Consider the following 20,461-nt stretch of genomic DNA (forward strand, 5'->3'; position numbering starts at 1 on the left):
GGTCCGGGAGGATCCCACATGCCGCGGAGCGGCTAGGCCCGTGAGCCATGGCCGCTGAGCCTGCGCATCCGGAGCCTGTGCTCCACAAAGGGAGAGGTCACAACAGTGAGAGGCCCGCGTACCGCAAAAAAAAAAAAAAAAAATATATATATATGGAAGTGAGAGCAGGGTAATAGATACTTGAAATTTTTATGTATTTCTTTGGCATCCAAATTCAATTTAAAGTGTTAAATTTATCCATAAAGAAAATTATCATTGATAAGCCTTCCAATACATCTTTGTAACTGTCCTGTAACTGTGTTGGCATTTTTTTAAAAATCAAAAAGAATTTGTAGTTCTCTTCTCAAAATAAAAAGACCTAAAGCCAAAAGAATATAGCTGAGTCCATTATCCACTATATAACTAAAATGCTAGACTGATCACTTTTTTTTTTTTTTTTCGGTACGGGGGCCTCTCACCGCTGTGGCCACTCCCGTTGCGGAGCACAGGCTCCGGACGCACAGGCTCAGCGGCCATGGCTCACGGACCCAGAAGCTCCGCGGCATGTGGGATCATCCCGGACCGGGACACGAACCCGTGTCTCCTACATCGGCAGGCGGACTCTCAACCACTGCGCCACCAGGGAAGCCCCTGATCACTTATTTTTAAAATGTATCAATCACTCAATGTTTTCTGATTAGAAATGGACGTCCAAAAGATGCTCAAGCATCACTAATCATCAGGAAATGCAAATCAATGAGATATCATCTCACACTTGTTAGAATGACTATTAGTAAAATGACAAGCGATAACAAATGCTGGCAAGGATGTGGAGAAAAGGAAACCCTTGTGCACTATTGGTGGGAATATAAATTGGTCTAGCCGCTATGGAAAATAGTATAGAGGGTCCTCAGAAAATTAAAGGAGCTACTATATGATCCAGCAATTCCACTTCTGGGTATTTATTTGAAGAAAACTAAAACTAAAACTGAAAAAGATATCTGCACCCCCATATTCATTGTAGCATTATTTACAACAGCCAAAATATGGAAACAACCTAAGTGTCCATCAACAGATGAATGGATAAGGAAAATGTTACGTATATATTTTGCCATAGACAAAAATGAAATCTTGCCATTTGAGACAACATAGTTGGAACTTGAGGGCATTATGCTAACTGAAATAACTGAGAAAGACAAATACCATATGATTTCACTTACATATGGAATCTAAAAGAGAAAAAAACAAGGCCGTAGATTACAGATAACAGACTGGTGGTTGCCAAAGGCAGAAGGTGGGCGGTGGGCAAAATGAATGAAGGGGATCAAAAGGTATAAACTTCCAGTTATAAAATAAATAAGTCACAGAGATGTACAGCACAGCAACTATAGTTAATAAAACTGTATTGCATATTTGAAAGTTGTGAAAAGAGTAGCTCTTAAAAGTTCTCAAGAAAAAAAATTCTGTAACTATGTATCGTGATGGATATTAACTAGACTTACTGTGGCAATCATTTCACTATGTATACAAATGCCAAACCTTTATGTTGTGCACTTGAAACTAATTTGATTTTCTATGTCAACTACACCTCATATTAAAAAAAAAATAAAACCTTACAGATGAAAAAAAAGGCCAATGTTCATGATTTTAATCAAACAATGAACGTTACAAAGGATGCTATTAGAAACAAGCTTATTTTTCTTTACTTTTCTTCATGTAAAACACTGTGCAAGAAGTAAGCAGTCCTAAACTTTATAATGTGCAAATTCTATTTTAATGTTATTAAATGTCTCCTAAAATGGTTTTTTATTTCTATCATAATATGTAAGGAAAAAAATATCAGAAAAACAACCATGTAAGATATATATACAGCCTTTTATTTGTTTGTGATTTTATAGCTTTTCTCCCATAACTTTGTTTTTAGGATCTTATGATTATTATTAAAAATAAACATATCCTTTCTATCCTTTTTCCAATCACCTCAAAAAATATTAACTATTATTCATTTACCCTAAATTTAATATTCAATAGAAAATAACTTATTAGGCAATCAGGTAAACTTAGTGGTTTAGTTTTTTTTTTTTGCGGTACACGGGTCTCTCACTGTTGTGGTCTCTCCCGTTGCGAAGCACAGGCTCCGGACGCGCAGACTCAGCGGCCATGGCTCACAGGCCCAGCCACTCCGCGGCATGTGGCATCTTCGCGGACCGGGGCACGAACCCGTGTCCCCTGCATCGGCAGGCGGACTCTCAACCACTGCGCCACCAGGGAAGCCCAGTGGTTTAGTTTTCAACTCCATGTATTAACGCCTGATTTTATTTTGTCATCTTCCTTCTGTAAGAAACAACTTTTTAGAACTATAGTAGCAAGAAGCTATTCAATATTTTCCCCAATATTTCTTAATCTAGATTATTAATACTAAATATTTTTTTCAGTTTATCTCTTGCTTTAATAACATAACTGTTTTCCTTCAGATATTTCTATTTCCTTTTCTTTCCTTTTACCACAATTTGCATAATGTTATCAAGAAATATTTGTCCTAAGCCACATCTTACAAAAGGAAAACATATACAGATACAATACTTGTTGGTGCCAAGTTGGTTTGTCCTTTTGTTCGGTACTTCAAAGCACTAGCCTACCTAAAACACAACCCATAAGTGTGATCTACCACCACTTTATGGTGGTGGTAGATCCCCCAAATAGATCCCAGTATACACATTGATGAAATGTATGTTTCTAATCTAGGACGTATAACATCTTCTTGGCTGATCTTACTGGGTAGACTTCACCTGCTTACCAATACACAGATCCTGATGAATAAAATTTATGAAGATACAAGGCAACAAAGAAGGTTTTGAATGTTGATAAAATGAAAAAGGATTTTCTCCATCTTCAGAACCATACTGCCAATAAACTAAACATGGTTAAAAGTGAAAAATTTTATTCAAATCATACAGTGTATCAGGGATTCATGTTTATATACATGAATGTAAGTTAATGGTATAAATATACAAAACTAAAGAGACCATGATTCATCAAATATATATATGTATATAAAAAAGTAATTTTACTTTTTTAAATGTTACATAACTATGTAGTAAGACCACACAGTATTAAAATGTATTCTAAAGGCAAATTTTTAAAAACTTCATCACTTAAAGCAACTAATTGCTCTTTCCTGGTCTAGAAAGTTACTTATCTGAATCCCTGACAAGGTCTTCATTCTATTTTCTATTTTCTCTTAGTCTGAGAGGTTTTTTGGTGTCCAAGTAGTTCACAGGCTACATGAACGTGTTCCAAAAAGTTCCTAGATGACCTAAAATTGCATGCAATATTAGGTGTTTTCATAGGTATTTTGAATATATTCTCAAAAGGGCCTATGATCCCAATATGTTAAGAATTGCCACTTAGCATTTATTGGTTCTTCAGTGCACAAGTTGATGTGAATTTGTGAGTGGTGTAAATAAACACCAAAGACACACACACACATACACACTGATTAGTAACATGGGTTAAAAGACTTTAGAAATATTTCACTTAGTTTCTAACTTAACATAGATAAATAAATACATGCAAATAAATTGTCAAGTACTGTGATAACAATACTAAAATACAAGAGTCACAGACAAGAATACCTTAGAGAATACCCTAATTTGCTTATTTGCCCTGCTGTGAAAATGGCCATGTCAATGCTTTACAAATACATTTGCTCAAAGACTGAGAGTTGTTCTTACTTTTTTTGTGGTACAACAAACATCTCATTGCTTAGCTGACTAGCTTGAGAGAACCAAACAAAAAACAAAGCATAAAGCACCTTTTGCAAAATCAAGTTTGACTGGGTAGTTTGACAAAGAAGAAACGGAGGGAGGGAGTAAAGGGAAAGGAAAAGAAAGAAAACGGGAGGAAAAGAAACAATATTTTTTCACCCATGTAAGTAAAATATAAAAATATCAATAAGACCTAATAATCCAAGTTTGGCATTTTCTCAGGTTTACAGAATGGATTTTTCACTATTGAATTTTTAAACTGTGTTCTATTTGTACTTTTTTTTCCTTTGACGACATACTTGCCTATCTATTTCTCCTCATCAGCCTTTTACATCAGTTTTCTATTCAGTCTTTTGGGGTGGGAGATGGTGGGAAGGGCTATCTGTCAAGCCTCCTTTATTACAGACATAATTTTGTTATTTGATAACTTCCTGATTCATGTGATGCTTATTCCTGTGTGTCTTTTTTAACTTCCACAAATTTGTGCTTGAATGAAATGTGAAAGTAAGATTGTGTAAGACTAAAAAAATATATTTTTTCTTTTTTTAAGTTTTTAATTCCAGTAAAATATACATAACATACAATTTACCATCTTAACCATTGTTAAGTACACAGTTCAGTAGTAAGTGCATTCACACTGTTGTGGAACCATCTCCAGAACTCTTTTCATCTTGCAAAACTGAAACTCTATACTCCATTAAACATCAATTCTCCATTGCCAGTCCCCCTACCCTTTGCAGGCCCTGATGAAAATAATGTATTTTTAATTGATGGAAAAGTATGAACTCATTGAGGAAATGAACTTCCTAAAATACATTTTGTATTTCTTCCAACTATTCACTGCAGAGGTCTTTCCTCAAATACATGTTGGTCATTGACAGTATCTCTTCATAATTAGCACAAAAACATTATGTTGTTTTCCGGACATCAGAGGTGCCTGAGCATTGGGAGTTATTTCCAGTAGTGAGGATGATTTCTCACAACCTGCCCAAATTTTTTAAAACTCAGTCCTTATTAATAACATGAGATAGCAACAGAGTGCCAGACACTGTTTTGTGTACTCTACAAATGTGTTAGTTATTTTATTTCTGACAACTAGTATACAGGTAAGTACTAACATTACCACTATTTCACAGGTGGGAAACTGAAGTGAACTATCAGCCTATTCTTGGAGGGTTCATTGCATCAGCATGAAAGTTTATAAAGTCACTTTGGTACGGGAAAATATCCAAAGATAAAAGGCTGATGAACATGCTCTTTCCATTTTTCTGTTGCCAAGAAGGATTCTTCCCAGGGTCCAATGTGACAAAGATTTCAGCATGTGCACTTGTGATCCCTACATTGTAGAATGACAAGCTCGTAGACTATGAAGAACTAAGCTTGAGCCAACCTCTGTTCCACTGCTTCTTTTTTTTTTTAATGGAACTTTTTTGGAGTATAATTGCTGCACAATACCGTGTTAGTTTCTGTTGCACAACAAAGCAAATCAGCTATATGCATACACATGTCCCCATATCCCCTCCCTCTTGAGCATCCTTCCCATCCTCCCTATCCCACCCCTCTAGAACGTCACATAACACCACTGCTTCTTAACTGAACAACTTTGGACAAACCACATAAATATATCTCATCTGTAAAATGGGATATCTTAACGCGCTCTGCTTCACAGGATCTGTGCCTATACCTGTGTGTGCATGTGTCTGTGTATGTGTGTGTGAGTGAGACTGGCAGGGGGTGAGAGAGAGAGAGAGAATATGACAGAATATTCAGACAAGGACTTGTTAACTACGACGTGTTCTAAAAATGTAAGATAGTATCATGATTATTACGTGTAAATAGGCACCTACAAACATATGAGAAGTGTCAGGCAATATTTACAAGTGTGGCCTATGGATCCAGAATGTCTGGTTTAAGTGCCAATTGAGTGGCCCTGCAAGTTAACTAATCTGTGCCTCATTTTCTTCATTTATGGGGTTAAAATAATACCATCACGGCTTGTGTGGATAAATGAGTTAGTACAAGTACAGCGCGTAAAATTGTGCCTGGCATAGAGTGAATGCTTGGTGAATGTTAGCATTCATTTTTTTATTTAGCATTTCCTATCACTAATCGCAGTTTTCCCTGTCTCTACCAAGTCTTTTCCTAAAACAATTCATGTAAAAAGCCTAGTAAAGGATTTTCTACCCTGTAAACAAAGAATGTTAATTAAAAGCTGTATCCTTACTCTTTTTTATCACCTCATGGATTTTGCCAGGTTAACAGCTTATCACCAGTCTTTGCCCACAAAAGCAACTCATCTCACGTTTCTGCTAAAACCTTAGCAATAGACTGAAAGGGGGAGAAAAAGGTTTTATTTAACTGGTTTTATTTAAAGTAGAATATACTATATGCCATAAGTGTTCAATCAGTGTTGTCCTGTTCTGTGAATTACTGAACTTCCTCACCTCTAGTTTGGATTGTTTTCTTGGAGTTCAATCTATAATTACTGTAGAATTGTGTCATTCATATACTTAACATTTTCCATTTCAGCTCAATAGCGATGCTGAAGATTGGAGATATGCATTCAAACTGAAATTTTACTGAAATATGCATTTGTATGTATTACATGTAGGGTAACCATATAATTGATCACCCAAATTGGGACACTTTTGAAAGTGAGAAGAAAGCTAATTAGACAGGGTACCAGGGCAACTGGTACAAAGTCAGATTATCCCTGGCCAGTAGGGATGCAATGTTACCCCAACTGAAAGGCTGGGGATAGTTAAGAAAAATTTAGCTAGTAGAAGAAGCAAGCTGCCTTTTTCTTTTCCCAAAGCCTTAATTTCTCTTCATGGAGCTTGGGATGTAGTAGACATGACATACAGTGTCATGTACGAAAATAATTGCTGAATAAGTGAAGAAATGAATGCATAAAGTATGTACAGGAATGCTAACATTAAATGACAGAAAGGGAGTACAATATATCAGTTACACTTTGCTTCTGCAGTATGACTAGCCATGAGAATCCAAATTGGTATGACAGGGTCACATGATGCTAACAAAAACAGCAGTTGCATATTATGAGTTATAACACATTCATGTAAATTTTTAGTATAAATGCCCAATCTTTTCTTTTTTCCTAGTTTTCATGAGCATCTTCCGCTATAACCTCTAGAATTTGCAAAGAAATCACACTGCTCTATTATGAGGTACATTTCAGTAAAAAATGTAAAACACTCTATTGAGAAACATGGGTTGGACAAATAATATGCTATTGGAGATTTGGGGAATGTAATAAAGTCCACAACCTCCATAGTTACTCCTGAAATGCAGCATGGTTGGGGTCAGGTTTGTTTTAAATCCTAGCTCTGTCATTCACAGCTTTGGAACTTTGAACAATTCATAAGACCTCTGCTCATATTATTAGCTAGCAATATCAGTAATTTTTGCCATTCCCTCCGCTTCATTCTGCCATGATCAATCTTTCATCGAGTTGTTTTTTTGTCCCCCCCGAAGTTCTTACCCTTGTTTCTAATTTTTATTAAATTACCCTCTTTATATCTGTCTTACTACAAAATATATATTATCAGTCTTCCTTTTTTTCAGTCTTCCTCAAACTATATTCTATCCTCTGCATGATTTGGTTTTTTAAGAGTTGAATAGAACTTTAAAAAAAAATTTCCCTACACTCTGACCTTATTCATGCCAATTTTTATGTTGAATAATTTCTGCTTTATTTACCTTCATTGCCAAATCCCGTCCATTCTTTAAAAGAATGAGGTTGTATTCTGCCATTTCCATAATTTTGTTATTTACCTCAGCAACAGTTCAGTTTTCCTAATATCCATTGAATTTGTATTTGGTATTACATTTCCTTTGGAAGTGTTTCAAGCATGTTGAACTTGGCTTCTCTATACAATTAAGTTTGTGGACAGACCTCATTTTTTTTTTTTTTTAACTTCCACAATGCCTACAAATTCCTGGAAATAATGTTGCATTCAAAATTTTTGCTGACAACTGTATTGGCAAAATGAAGACAATTTGCTTTCCAGGTTCATCCACTATTGTACTGAAAATATGGGCTGAAACAGATGTTCAAAAGAATATAACTGTAGTTTTTAAAACCTGTTACAATTAAATATTATTATATATATTATACTATAAAAATCAGATTTTCAAGATTAGTTAAGAAAAAGAACTAAAAGGCTTCCAGAGTGGAAAGTGTTATGGACTGAATGTTTTGTCCCTCCACCCCCCACAAAATTTATATGTTGAAACCCTAACCTCCCCAATGTGATAGTATTAGGAAGTGTGGCCTTTAGGAAGTAATTAGGTTTTAGAAAATGTCATGAGGGTGGTGCCCCACGAAGAGACTAGCGTCTTTATAAGAAGACACCAGATCTCTCTCCACCATGTGAAGATCCAGTAAGAAGGCAGCCATATGCAAGCTAGGAAGAGGGCCCTCTCCAGACATCAAATCTGCAGCACCTTGATCTTGGACTTCTCAGCCTCTAGAATTGTGAAAAATAAATGTCTGTTGTTTAAGCCATATGGTATCTTGATACAGTGGCCTGAGCAGAATAATACAGAAAGGAAGAACCATAACTATCTCTATTCACAGAAGACAAAATTTTATATATAGAAAATCCAACAGAAACAACCAAAAACTTTTGAGAACTAATAAATGAGTTCAGAAGGATACATATACTAAAATCAATTCTATTTCTATACATTAGCAGTGAACAATTTGAAAATAAAATTAAGGAAAAAATTCTATTTTTAATAATAGCAAAAAGATTAGTATAGGATAAATTTAACAAAAGAAGTACAAGATGTGTACACCAAAAACTACTTACTGAAAGAAATTAAAGAATCTCTGACTAATAGAAAGATGTTCCATACTCATGGATTGGAAGATTTAATAAAGTTAGAATGGTAATTCCTCTAAATTAATCTACAGATTTAATGCAATCCCTCTCAAAATTCCAGCTGCCTTTTTTCTTTTTTTTTGCTAAATTGACAAGCTGATGCCAAAATTCACAAAGAAGTACAAAGAACGCAGAATAGCCAAAACAATCTTGAAAAAGAAAAAAAAAAGTTGTATGACTCAGGTTCCCCAATTTTAAAATTTACTACAAAGCTATAGTAATTAAAACAGTGTAGTGCTGACATAATTCTGACATATAAATCAATGGAGTAGAATTGAGAGTTCAAAAATAAACCCTTCATTTATAGTAAATTCTTTTCTGCAACGGTGTCAAGCCAAATAAAAAAGAGTAGTTTTTTCAACAAATGGTGCTAGTACAAATGGCAAAAGAATAAACTGGACCCCCTACATTATACTATATACAAAATGCCATTCAAAATGGATTATAGGGACTTCCTGGTCGCGCAGTGGTTAGGAATCCGCCTGCCAATGCAGGGGACACGGGTTCGATCCCTGGTCCTGGAGGAGCCCATGTGCCACAGAGCGGCTAGGCCCGGGCGCCGCAACTACTAAGCATGTGCTCTGGAGCCCATGGGCCACGGCTGCTGAGCCTGCGTGCCACAACTACTGAGGTCCATGTGCCTGGAGCCTGTGCTCTGCAACCGGAGAGGCCACTGCAGTGAGAGGCCCGCGCACCACAGCGAGGAGTGGCCCCTGCTCTCCACAACTAGAGAGGGCCCATGTGCAGCAACGAGTACCCAATGCAGCCATAAATAAATAAATAAATAAATAAAATGAAAAATGCAATAGCTTAAAAAAAAACTTTTTTTAAAGAAAAAAAAATAAAAGGATTATAACCATAATGTAACAGCTGAAACTATAAAACTCTTAAAAGAAAACTTAGAAGTAAATTTTCATGACCTTGATCTAGGCAATGGTTTCTCAGATATGACACCAAAGGCAAAAGCAACAAAAGAGAAATATATACATTGGTTTTTATCAAAATTTAAAAATTTTGTGCTTCAAAGGTCAACATGAAGAAACCCATAGGATGGCAGAAAATATTTGCAAGTCATACATCTGATAAGAGAACAGCTCAATTAAAAACTGAGCAAAGGATCTGAATGGACATTTCTCCAAAGAAGATATACAGATGACCAATAAACACTTGAAAAGACGTTCAATATCATTAGTCATCAGAGAAATGTAAATTAAAGCCACAAAGAGATAATACTCCGTGCCCTTTAATGTAGCTAAAATAAACAAGATAGACATTAGGAATTGTTGGCAACAATAAGGTGAAATTAGAAACCTCAAACATAGCTGGTGTGATTATAAAATGGAATGGCCACTTTGGGAAACAGTTTGGCAGGTCCTCAAAATACTAAACACAGAGTTACTATATGATCCAGTAATTCTACTCTGAGGTATATATCCAAGAGGATTGAAAACATATGTCCACAGAAAATAATTATACACAAATGTTCTCAGCAGCATTATTCAAAATAAAAAATAGAAACAACCTAAATGCTTGTCAATAGAAAAATGCACAAACAGATTATGGCACATTAGAATGATACATTTGTAGAGACTTTGTTTCTTTGGAAAGTGGAAGTTTCAAAAAAACAACAAAACTTTGAATGCATTCTGCATTAATTTATTTTTTTAAGATAAAATGTAAACAAGTTTTCTTTTTGAGACAGACTTTAATATTTGCCTTTTTGGTGTATCAGAAAGTTTCAGTAATTTCCATCTATTATTGAGAAACAGGTATTAAATTTCAATATTTGCAAAACTGGTTGATACTCAGGCAACTATTGCTTGCGATTATTTATTAATATACAATAATGCACAGTCATACAAGATGTTACCAGAGGGGAAGCTGGGTGTTGGGTACATGAAAGTTCTTACTAGTTTTGCAACTATTCTAACACCATAATTATTTCCAAAATAAATTTTTTTTAAAAAATCATATCTCCTCATTTTCAAGTATTCTGATGATGTTGTTTCAGATATGACTGGAAAACCAATTCAAGACTAAGCTTTTATCTAAAACCTCCTTCTTTTCCCACCTCTACAGAACAAGAATTGCTGTTTATACAAATGAATGTTTACCCTACATTAACCACTGAGTAACATCAGTATGATACTACATGCAAATCATGGGCAAGATTCATAGCATACTCCAGCAATCACTGAATGGACTACATGTTCCAGCGGAAGCTGTTAGTTGGTAAAAGCAGCACATGGGCTAATGTCCCAGTCAATAGTTACACATTTGACCAGATAACTTCCTGTCATGATGGGCATGACCCGTTAACTATTAAAAGCAGATTATTGCACAACAATGTGTCCAGCATTTTTCTTAGATATATTTAAAAGTAGTATCAGATAAATAGTTATATAATATTGATACATCCCATAATATATCTTTTAACGGTTTCATTAAAATAAGTATCCTTAAGAACAAGTTTGTTGGCGCTTTCCTGGTGGCGCAGTGGTTAAGAATCCACCTGCAAACACAGGGGACACGGGTTCGAGCCCTGGTCCGGGAAGTTCCCACATGCTGCGGAGCAATTAAGCCCGTGCGCCACAGCTACTGAGCCTGCAGTCTAGAGCCCGCGAGCCACAATTACTGAAGCCCGTGTGCCACAACTACTGAAGCCTGTGTGCCTAGAGCCTGTGCTCCGCAACAAGAGAAGCCACTGCAATGAGAAGCCCACGCACCGCAACGAAGAGTAGCCCCCGCTCACCACAACTAGAGAAAGCCCGCACGCAGCAACGAAGACCCAACGCAGCCAAAAATAAATAAATTAAATAAATTAATTTAAAAAAAAAAAGAACTAGTTTGTCAAGTGCTGTATAAGTTGATCATGTGTTTCTCAAACATTTCATAATGAATCACTTCTATAGTGAATTTTATTTCCTTTGGTATCTATTACATCTAGAATATTTCCAAAGGAAAAACATATACTGACTCCAACTGATAACAAGTTCCAAGATTCACTTCAATAGATACTATCTGTTTTAATTCTCCAATATAGAAAACAAACAAGCAAAAAACGCTGTGAGAAGAACCGGTCATTGATTGGACACTAAAATTACCCATGTGCCAATTAAAAACATGAATATATTTAGTCCACTGACTTTTTTGAGGGTATTTAGATAACTGTATTATGTAATACATTGTTTCTGATAGTTTACTGTAATGCGAAGTTATAAGAGCCACAGAGAAGAAAGAAAACTCGTGTGTAAAGAGCCTAAAGAAGCAGTACAATATTACACAGAGGCTCCAACTGTCCTTGGGTCAGTTCACCTTGGTTTGAGTCATGACTCACTTACCAGTCATGTACACTTGGATAAGTTACTTAACCACTTCTCAATATTATCAACCGCAAAATCCGAGTAATAATAGCTATAGCATGGGATAGTGTTGAAGATAAACTACCTGTAAGTTTCTGAACTCCATGCCTGGTGCATAACAAGCCCTCAACATGTCAGCTTTTATTACTAACATTTATGAGCCTCAATTTCCTAATCTGGGATAATACAATAGCAACGCCTCCTCTGCCTATGGGTCACCCATGTTGTGAATCAAAAGCAATAATGCTGATTATAGTGTTTTATAAAGAACAAGCACTGCACAAATGTAAAACATTCTTTAATACTATGATTTATCAAATACTTACTATGGATTATGAGGGCTGTCCAAAAAAATCTACAAGCCTTGTCTCGTTTGTTTTTGCTTTTTTTAAGACTCTGTTATTACTCTTCATTAGAATTTTGTGTACACTTGAGTCTAGCAGCCACTAAATAACTACTTTGATAAACATTTGGAGGCATTAGCTGACTCCTCAGGAAGTCCCATTGACCTGAAGATTTTTGCATTACCTTTGAAAATTCTTTTTGGGCTCAAGCCAACCATCCCATTATAACATAACTGACCATCACATGGATTTACCTGATCTCAGATCAAGCCATCTTAAACAATGTTATCATCTTGAACAATAGAAGCCTGATAAACCACTACTAGGACTAGGACCTATAAAACAGGGGTTATTTCTATTCTAGGTGTCAAGGTTAAAAAGAATTTCCACTTCATGTGATTCAGATAGGTGTATTAAATCATGACTCTGAAAAAAAAAAAAATAGGCCACATTAAAACCCTAATAAAGAACACCCTCAAAGCAGGAATGATCCCTAATCACAACACGTGCTATGGCTTTAGCCTGTAAATTCCAAAGAGCAGGAATAAGAACCTCATAGTTCTTTTCATATAACATCTGACAGAGTGACACATTCAATATATTCAAGTAATATTAAGGTTATTGCTATTCACAAGGGTGTGAAAGGATGAGGGGGAACACTGTTTCAGGAAGAGTGAATAGGACCACGGTACATCAATTTCCTCTCCTCTTCTATAATTTCTACTCTCTTTTACTGGCTTCTTTATAAATACCGTCACATCTATTTCATTTGAAACAAAATCCTATCTCCACTCTATCCCTTTCCATTCACAGCTAACCTTTTTGAAAGAGTGGTCTACACACAATATTCGTATTTTCTCATGTCCCACATACCATTGAAACCACAGCAATTCCGTGTTCCTTCACTATTCTACCCTGCTTCTTGTCCCCTGAGATAAGCTCCCTCTCACTGTCTCCATGGGATCAAACAAGTGAGTTGAGGTGTAGTGAAGTTTCTTAGAGGAATGTGAAAGAATGGGTAAAGTAAAAAAGGATCTCGAAAACCATTTTACGGCGTGCTGTTGTGACAGCAGGGGCAACTTGCAGATAGAGCAAATTGCTTAGCAGAATGGTGTGATGCTAATGATTTAGGAAAAGAGTCTTGCATAACTGAATAGAGGAAAGGAGGTACATCTGCTTCACAACTAGCACTCCAAACAGGTCATGAAAACAAAAAGAAAAGTTTTCAAAACCATACTTAGTAAGCAAAAAGTATATTTTTGGCAGAGCTTCTTAAAGTACATAATCTCAGGTTTTTAAGAATGCAGATACTTACAGCATTGCTCAGGGTTTTGGCAAAAAAAATTTATTCATGAAAATCAGATCCTAATTGTTTTTATAATAATGAAGTCATACTTTTTTTTTAAGGTATCGAAGCTTATTTTGCAGACATATCTGTTTAAATAAACTGATATTAAACTAAATGTGTTTATGTGTGTATATGTATACAAATGATATCATGCAATAAGCACAACTTTAAACTATCCAAGACCATCACATCTATATTTGTGTCTGACTTACCATGTTCAAGTGAGATGACAATGGCTACCCAGGAAAAGACCACCCAAGAACAGCACAGTTACACAAGTAGGTGACCCAGTCCTCACTGAAATGCTCTCTCAGGACCTGAAATCAATGCTGGAAATTTCTCTCCCCTTATCTCTAGCCTGTGAAACAAACGCCAGGAAATTGATAGTTTCTCAACCACACAAAACAAACAATCACTTACCTTATCATGAATCCTTCTACTATCTTGTCCTTTGAAATTGGCTCAAATCTAATTTCGTCTGCAAATCCTTTCCCCTTGAATCTTGTGTGAACCTTTGTAGTACTTTTAAAGCTCAATTAGATGAGCAGAGGTTCTCAAAACAGAGTTCCACTTAACCAGTTCACCACTCACCAGACTAACTGAAACTCTCCATTAAAGTGTAAACCACACCAACTGCTGCCCGTGGTTAAGTGGACACTTAGAGCTACTAGACTTTGCCCTACGTGCATTTAAGCAGTTCTGTTCCCACCAATTCTGCTACATGCTTACTGTGATGAAAATTGTTGGCTGCCTAACAAGCATCTACTTCCTCATTCCTCCTTCCTAATAAAACCACAACTTAGTCAGGTATTCACTCCCATGTCACATTAGATGTGGGCAACACAGCTTTAAAAAGATCAAGATGAAATTATTACAGTTTAGAAGGAATGTGCATGTATATAGGTGCCCCTAAGTTCTCCCTCCCATTCGATGAAGTAATCATTGGGATGATCTGTCATGGGTTTTCTTTATATAAGAAAGCCTTTCTAGAACTCCAGTCAGCAGACTCAAAGGAAAGACCTTAACTTACTTGAAAAATTTGACAAATAAATACATTTGTGTAAGCTTTACATTAAAATAAGATAGTTTAAGTAGACATGCATCTTTTTTATAATTATGCTACTTTAGCCATCTTTTGCTGATACCTTATCAGCAATACTCCTGGTTATTGTTCACTTCGCATCTCCTCCCTAATATGCCACTTAATGGATTAAAAACAAATCAAAAATTTCTAAGTTTGTATCAAAAATACACATTGATTGCTCTAAACATGTCATCACCTATCATCCTTGGTTCCTTCCTTTTTTTATCTCCAGAAGTTTGCTCAAAATTTGATTTCCATGTTTCTTCAGGAATCACCCGCTCCAAGGCTCTTAGCAATCTGCTTGCTGAGATTATCTCCACATTCATTTTGTTCTCTAGAAGTTTTTTTGGTTTTTGTTTGTTTGTTTTTCTGTTCCATTCTGCAGAGGTAGAGAACTTCTAATATGCTAAGAATGGAATCCAGATTTCTTGATGTCCAGTTTGGCTTTTCTCTTTTAGATGGCCCAAATGTTGGTCAATTATCAAGTATTATTACATCTTCTTTGTCAGGTCAATCTTTTGAATTCAATATCTCTTCACTAAATCTAGTGCTAATATTCCATGTCATGTTAATAAGGGCTTTGGGATAAGAATCAGGAAACCTCACTGAAATGTATAATATATTTTTACCATTTAGAGTCTCTTAACAATAATTTCAATATCAAAGTTTCAGGAAATAACTGAAAAATGACAATTTGCACATATTTTTACTAGTGAAGCAGCAGAAAGAAAACAAAATTTAAGTCTAAAATCTTTGGGGAATATCTCTGGTATTGAGATAATGTACATAAAATAACATTCTCATACTAAAATACACTTAAAACTTAGTAATCAGTGAACTGAGATGGTCTGAAACTAAAGTTTGCATTGTACTTGTACTCTTTTACCTGCTTCCTTAATACAAATGTTCAAAATAAGTAGTGGGTCAAAAAGTGGCCTCCAAAAAGGTATGTCCAAATCCTAACCTCTGGTACCTGTGAATATAACCTTATTTGTTAATAGGGTCTTGGCAGATGGTAATTAATTCAGTTAAAAATCTAAGATGAGATCATTTTGGATTTGGGGTGGGCTCTACAGCCAATGACCAGTGTCCTTATAAAACAGAGGGAAATTTGAGACGCAGAAAGACAGACAGAATGTCATGTGAAGATAGAGGCCGAGACTGGAGTTATGAAGCTACAAGCCAAGGAATGCTAAGGATTGCCAGCTGTTACCAGAAGCTAGGGGCACGCCAGTAACTGATTTTCTCTCAGAGCTTCTAGAAGGAATCAACCCTGCCAACACATTGATTTTGGACTTCTTTGGCCTCCAGAACTGTGAGAAAATGTATTTCCATTGTTTTAAGCCACCAAGTTTGCGATATTTGCTATGGTAGTCCTAGGGAAATTAATACAATATGATTACCTATATGCATTTATACATTTTCATTTAATAGACTTTCAAAAATAGACTTTCCACTTCAAAAATAGACTTTCTGGACCATTATAATAAAAATTTGATGTGCCTGCTCATATAGCTGAATAGAGGAGCACACAGAAAGAGGTAGGAAAAAAAAAGTTTAGAAAAAAGCCTAGACTAAAATAATTGCTATAAAGAACTAATATGGTATAGTAAAGACCATAGGTTCTAGAGTTAGAATGGCAAGTTCTATTCTTAATTCTATCATTTTTCATTTATATGAACTTGGGCAAGATATTTAACCTCTCTGAGCCACAGTGACCTACCTCATCCTTATAACAAAAGATAACAGCACTCTTTCTTATGCGGTTGTGAGAAAGATACAATAATCTTTGTTAACCACTTTGCACATTTCGAGGCATACAGTAAACTTTGAATAAGTATTGTCCGTTATTAACTGGAATTAAATGTTCATAATGGATCATCTCAAAATCAATCATTTAGAGCAGATATAAATTCTCATGAGACTCCCTGAGAAGGTAGCCTGTTCTCCTTTCTCTAGAGACAGTTGCTCTAATTTTAAAGAACCTCAACCACAAAACTGATGTTAATTTAAGTAAGAAAATATTAAGAAATCTCCCAATTAAGAAACAGTCATCGGGCTTCCCTGGTGGCGCAGTGGTTGAGAGTCCGCCTGCCGATGCAGGGGATGTGGGTTCGTGCCCCGGTCCGGGAAGATCCCACATGCCGCGGAGCGGCTGGGCCCGTGAGCCATGGCCGCTGAGCCTGCGTGTCCGGAGCCTGTGCTCCGCAACGGGAGAGGCCACAACAGTGAGAGGCCCGCATACCAAAAAAAAAAAAGAAACAGTCATCGTCTACTTTTACCTAGGATCACCATTTGTTTCACTAACACAGAAAATGAAGAGTTTCTCGCCCCAAGTTATGCTTAATTGTGTTCCACCATTTCTTAAGTGGCCACCTTCTAAAGGCAACCCATGCCTTCTCCTGGCCTCTATGACCCTACATTATTCTAATACAAAAAATAATTACGCAAATCTCTGTCCAGTTCTTTTTAGGTTAATATTAAATGACACTTGCACAAAATCCTTCTATAATTAATACTCAACATGTGAATAGTATTTCAGAGTACAGTCCACACTGGAACACTAGAGCATTCATTCCATCATAAAATCCTAATCCTATAAATGAAGCATTTATGTCTTTATTTACATATTCTCTTTGTTCAGGACACTGAAGCTCAGAGAAGTTTAGTGAATTGCCTAAGTCACAGGGTTATATTAGTCTAATATACGAAGTTTTCTTTTTATTATGAAAAAAATCATACATATATAAAGTAACATAATAAAATAATAAACCATCATGTACCCATCACCTCGCTATGTTTATTTAGAAGATTCAATTTCTCAAAATCTCCCTACAAACACACATCTCTAGCTGTAATGCATAATTTAAAATGTGCATCATGTATTAAGACAAAAGGAGGAAGAGACAACCAGAAGACATATTCCAGAATGAAAATTTTCCACCCTAAGCATTTTGTCTCTAAACCCATAGAGACAAAGAATATCCCTAGGTAATAACATTCAAGGGACCATAAATGTATTCACCAAAAACTTACCAACAAAGCATGGACTAAGCATGAAGTTTCTGAAAATTCACTGGCAAAGGCAACACCTAAATATATATAACCTAGTGATTAAATCTCACATAAAGACACTGAGTCAAAAATCTCCTTTTCAATTGCTTTTCAATGTAAGGTACTCTTAAATGCGTATACTGGTATCATGGGAGATAAGGCCTTTAAACAAGAAAAATGGGATACCTCTTTCCCTATTTGTAACAATGAGCAATTCCCATTAAGGTAAACAACATGTGAAATATTTCCAGGAATCAATCACCATTTTTACCTACAGAGGTGTTGGAAGTGCAATTTTCTCCGCTAGTACAGTCATCGTGAAGAGCATTGCATCCAATGGACATATCAATGAAAAAGAAAACAAATTCAGCTACAAATAAAAGAATATATTCTAAGAAGGGACTTCCCTGGTGGTCCAGTGGCTAAGACTCCATGCTCCCAATGAAGGGGGCCCGGGTTCGATCCCTGATCAGGGAACTAGATCCCGTGTGCCACAACTAAGAGTTCACATGCTGCAACTAAAAAAAGATCCCGCATGCCTCAATGAAGATTCCACAGGAGGCAACAAAGATCCCACCTACTGCAACTAAGACCTGGCACAGCCAAATAAATTTAAAAAAAGAATATATCCTAAGAAATAAAATTGGCATAAGTTAGTAAAGATTCAGAACTTCAACAGAGTGGAGAGATAGCCAGAGATGCAGAAAATGGAAAGCCATTTTAGAGAAGTAGCTACATTTTTAACAACCCTTCCGAGAATAGCCTGGCACAAGTGCAGGACAGATGGGGTTGGTGATAATTATAAACATATTTTCACCTTAGTTTTGCACAGCTATTAAGAACCACTTAAATTTTAGAAGCCCTTTCTCAGATGCAGCACGGTAGACCTCATAAAAGGCTAGTTACATATATTATTGAAATAATGACTACTAAACAGATACCAGCAACTTCTCTTAAAATGCATATACATTTAAGATTGTGGTTAATAATTAAATACTTATTTAGCTTTACCTACAAGGGGGAGGGGGAGCTCTTAGTGAGCTGTAATGTATCCCTCATCAATGATGTATCTGGGAGCCTGGAGAGATCTTAAGTCTAATGGGAAAGTAGCATCTTTGTACTACATCCTGATCTTTAAGTTAAGGGAGGTCAATAAAGAGGTTTCCAGAAGAAATAATTGAATAATTAGTCTGCCTACCCATGAAAGTCTGCAAAGAATAAAGTAGGTTTCTAAACCAGGAATAAGTTTATAAACACTAGTTTTGCAAATAAAAATATGGGAAATAGGGTTTAGAAATGAGCAGTGTTCACACCTCCAGGTCGTATCTGGCCACTAATTAGCCCAAGAATGTAAAGTTGAAATTAATCTCATAGATCTAATACTTAGATATAGGTAGTAAATCTCTCTGACCCTTATTTTCAAGTTGGGGTCATCGACACAGGGCTCTGAACTGCAAACAGAAATGCACTCTAGTAAATGTAAGTAAAAAGAAATTTAGGGGAAGGATATAAGAGATTCACAGAAAAACTGCATGATGGCTAAAGAACTAAGCTATGCAGTCAGAAACAGTACTGAAATAAGAGCACTGAATTGGCCCTGTGTGCTCAGCGCTGCCGCCATCACCAGGCATTCTCACCAAAGTCCACTTTGCTAACTAGGATCTGTGCACCAGATGCTATTGAACATATTAGAAACTCTGCATGGCGGCCCCTGTAGATGAAATGTATCAGCCACCATCACTGCCAGATGGATTCCATGGTGCCTGTTTCTTGTCATTAATTTCCGATTGGAAGTCTTACCTGTGTGCATCTGATCAATAGAGCCTAGGTCATATGCATGTGTCCTTGATACACAAGAGGCTGAAGAAGCAAGATTCTGGCTTCTATTCTGGGACATTACTCATATGGAACAATTTTCCCAAACAGGTGAAAAGCAGCAAAGATGTTGAAAGAAGTACCCAAGATGTCAAAGGTATCAAAGATGTGAGAACATCACGATGGATTTCCGCGGAGTATCTGCACGCTGGCATTTGAGAAACAGTCTCTACCATTGACTGTAAATCCATAATCTGGACCTGCCAACCTCTCCTCTCATCTCCTTCTACTCTCGTCCCACCAGCCACACTGGTCTTTAGTGGTCCTCCAACATGCAGAGCTCTTCTGGCTTTAGGATTTCTGCCCCAAGCATCCCTCTGCCTAGAGCTCTGCGTCTCCAAATGTATTCATGACTGACTCCTGCTTTGCTCACAGGTCTCAACTTAAATGTCACTTCCTGAGGGGGACTTCCCTGACCACCCCATCCACGGATGTCCTCACCCTACTCCATCCACGTTCCTCCTTGTCAGCCCATTCTATTTGCTTTACAGCACTGATCACTATTTGATTTTGTTTTACTTGTTTATTTTCAGCCTCAGTTGCCATCATTGCCATAATGGAAGCTCTGTGGGTCTATGGGTCCTGTCTGTCCTTTTTCTGCTGTTGTATCTTCAGCACCTAGAACAGTGTCTGGTTCACATTAGCCTTTCAAATATTTGTTGAAAAATAAATGGACCCCTGCTATAGTTTATTTTTTTTTTTGCTATAGTTTAATAGGTCCATCTTATAAATGTGGAGACA

The 20,461-nt window shown here is 36.5% G+C and overlaps 1 protein-coding gene across 1 annotated transcript in view; it reads right to left on the minus strand.

Annotated features, from left to right (window-relative positions):
• GULP1 (GULP PTB domain containing engulfment adaptor 1) overlaps positions 1–20,461 on the minus strand; it is a 271,691-nt gene that overhangs the window by 204,017 nt on the left and 47,213 nt on the right. The window lies entirely within an intron of this gene.

Source organism: Delphinapterus leucas, chromosome 8 (genome assembly GCF_059928025.1).
Source record: "Delphinapterus leucas isolate spDelLeu-1000000601 "Yukka" chromosome 8, BTC_Dleu_Yukka2, whole genome shotgun sequence".
NCBI classification, from domain to species: Eukaryota; Metazoa; Chordata; class Mammalia; order Artiodactyla; family Monodontidae; genus Delphinapterus; species Delphinapterus leucas.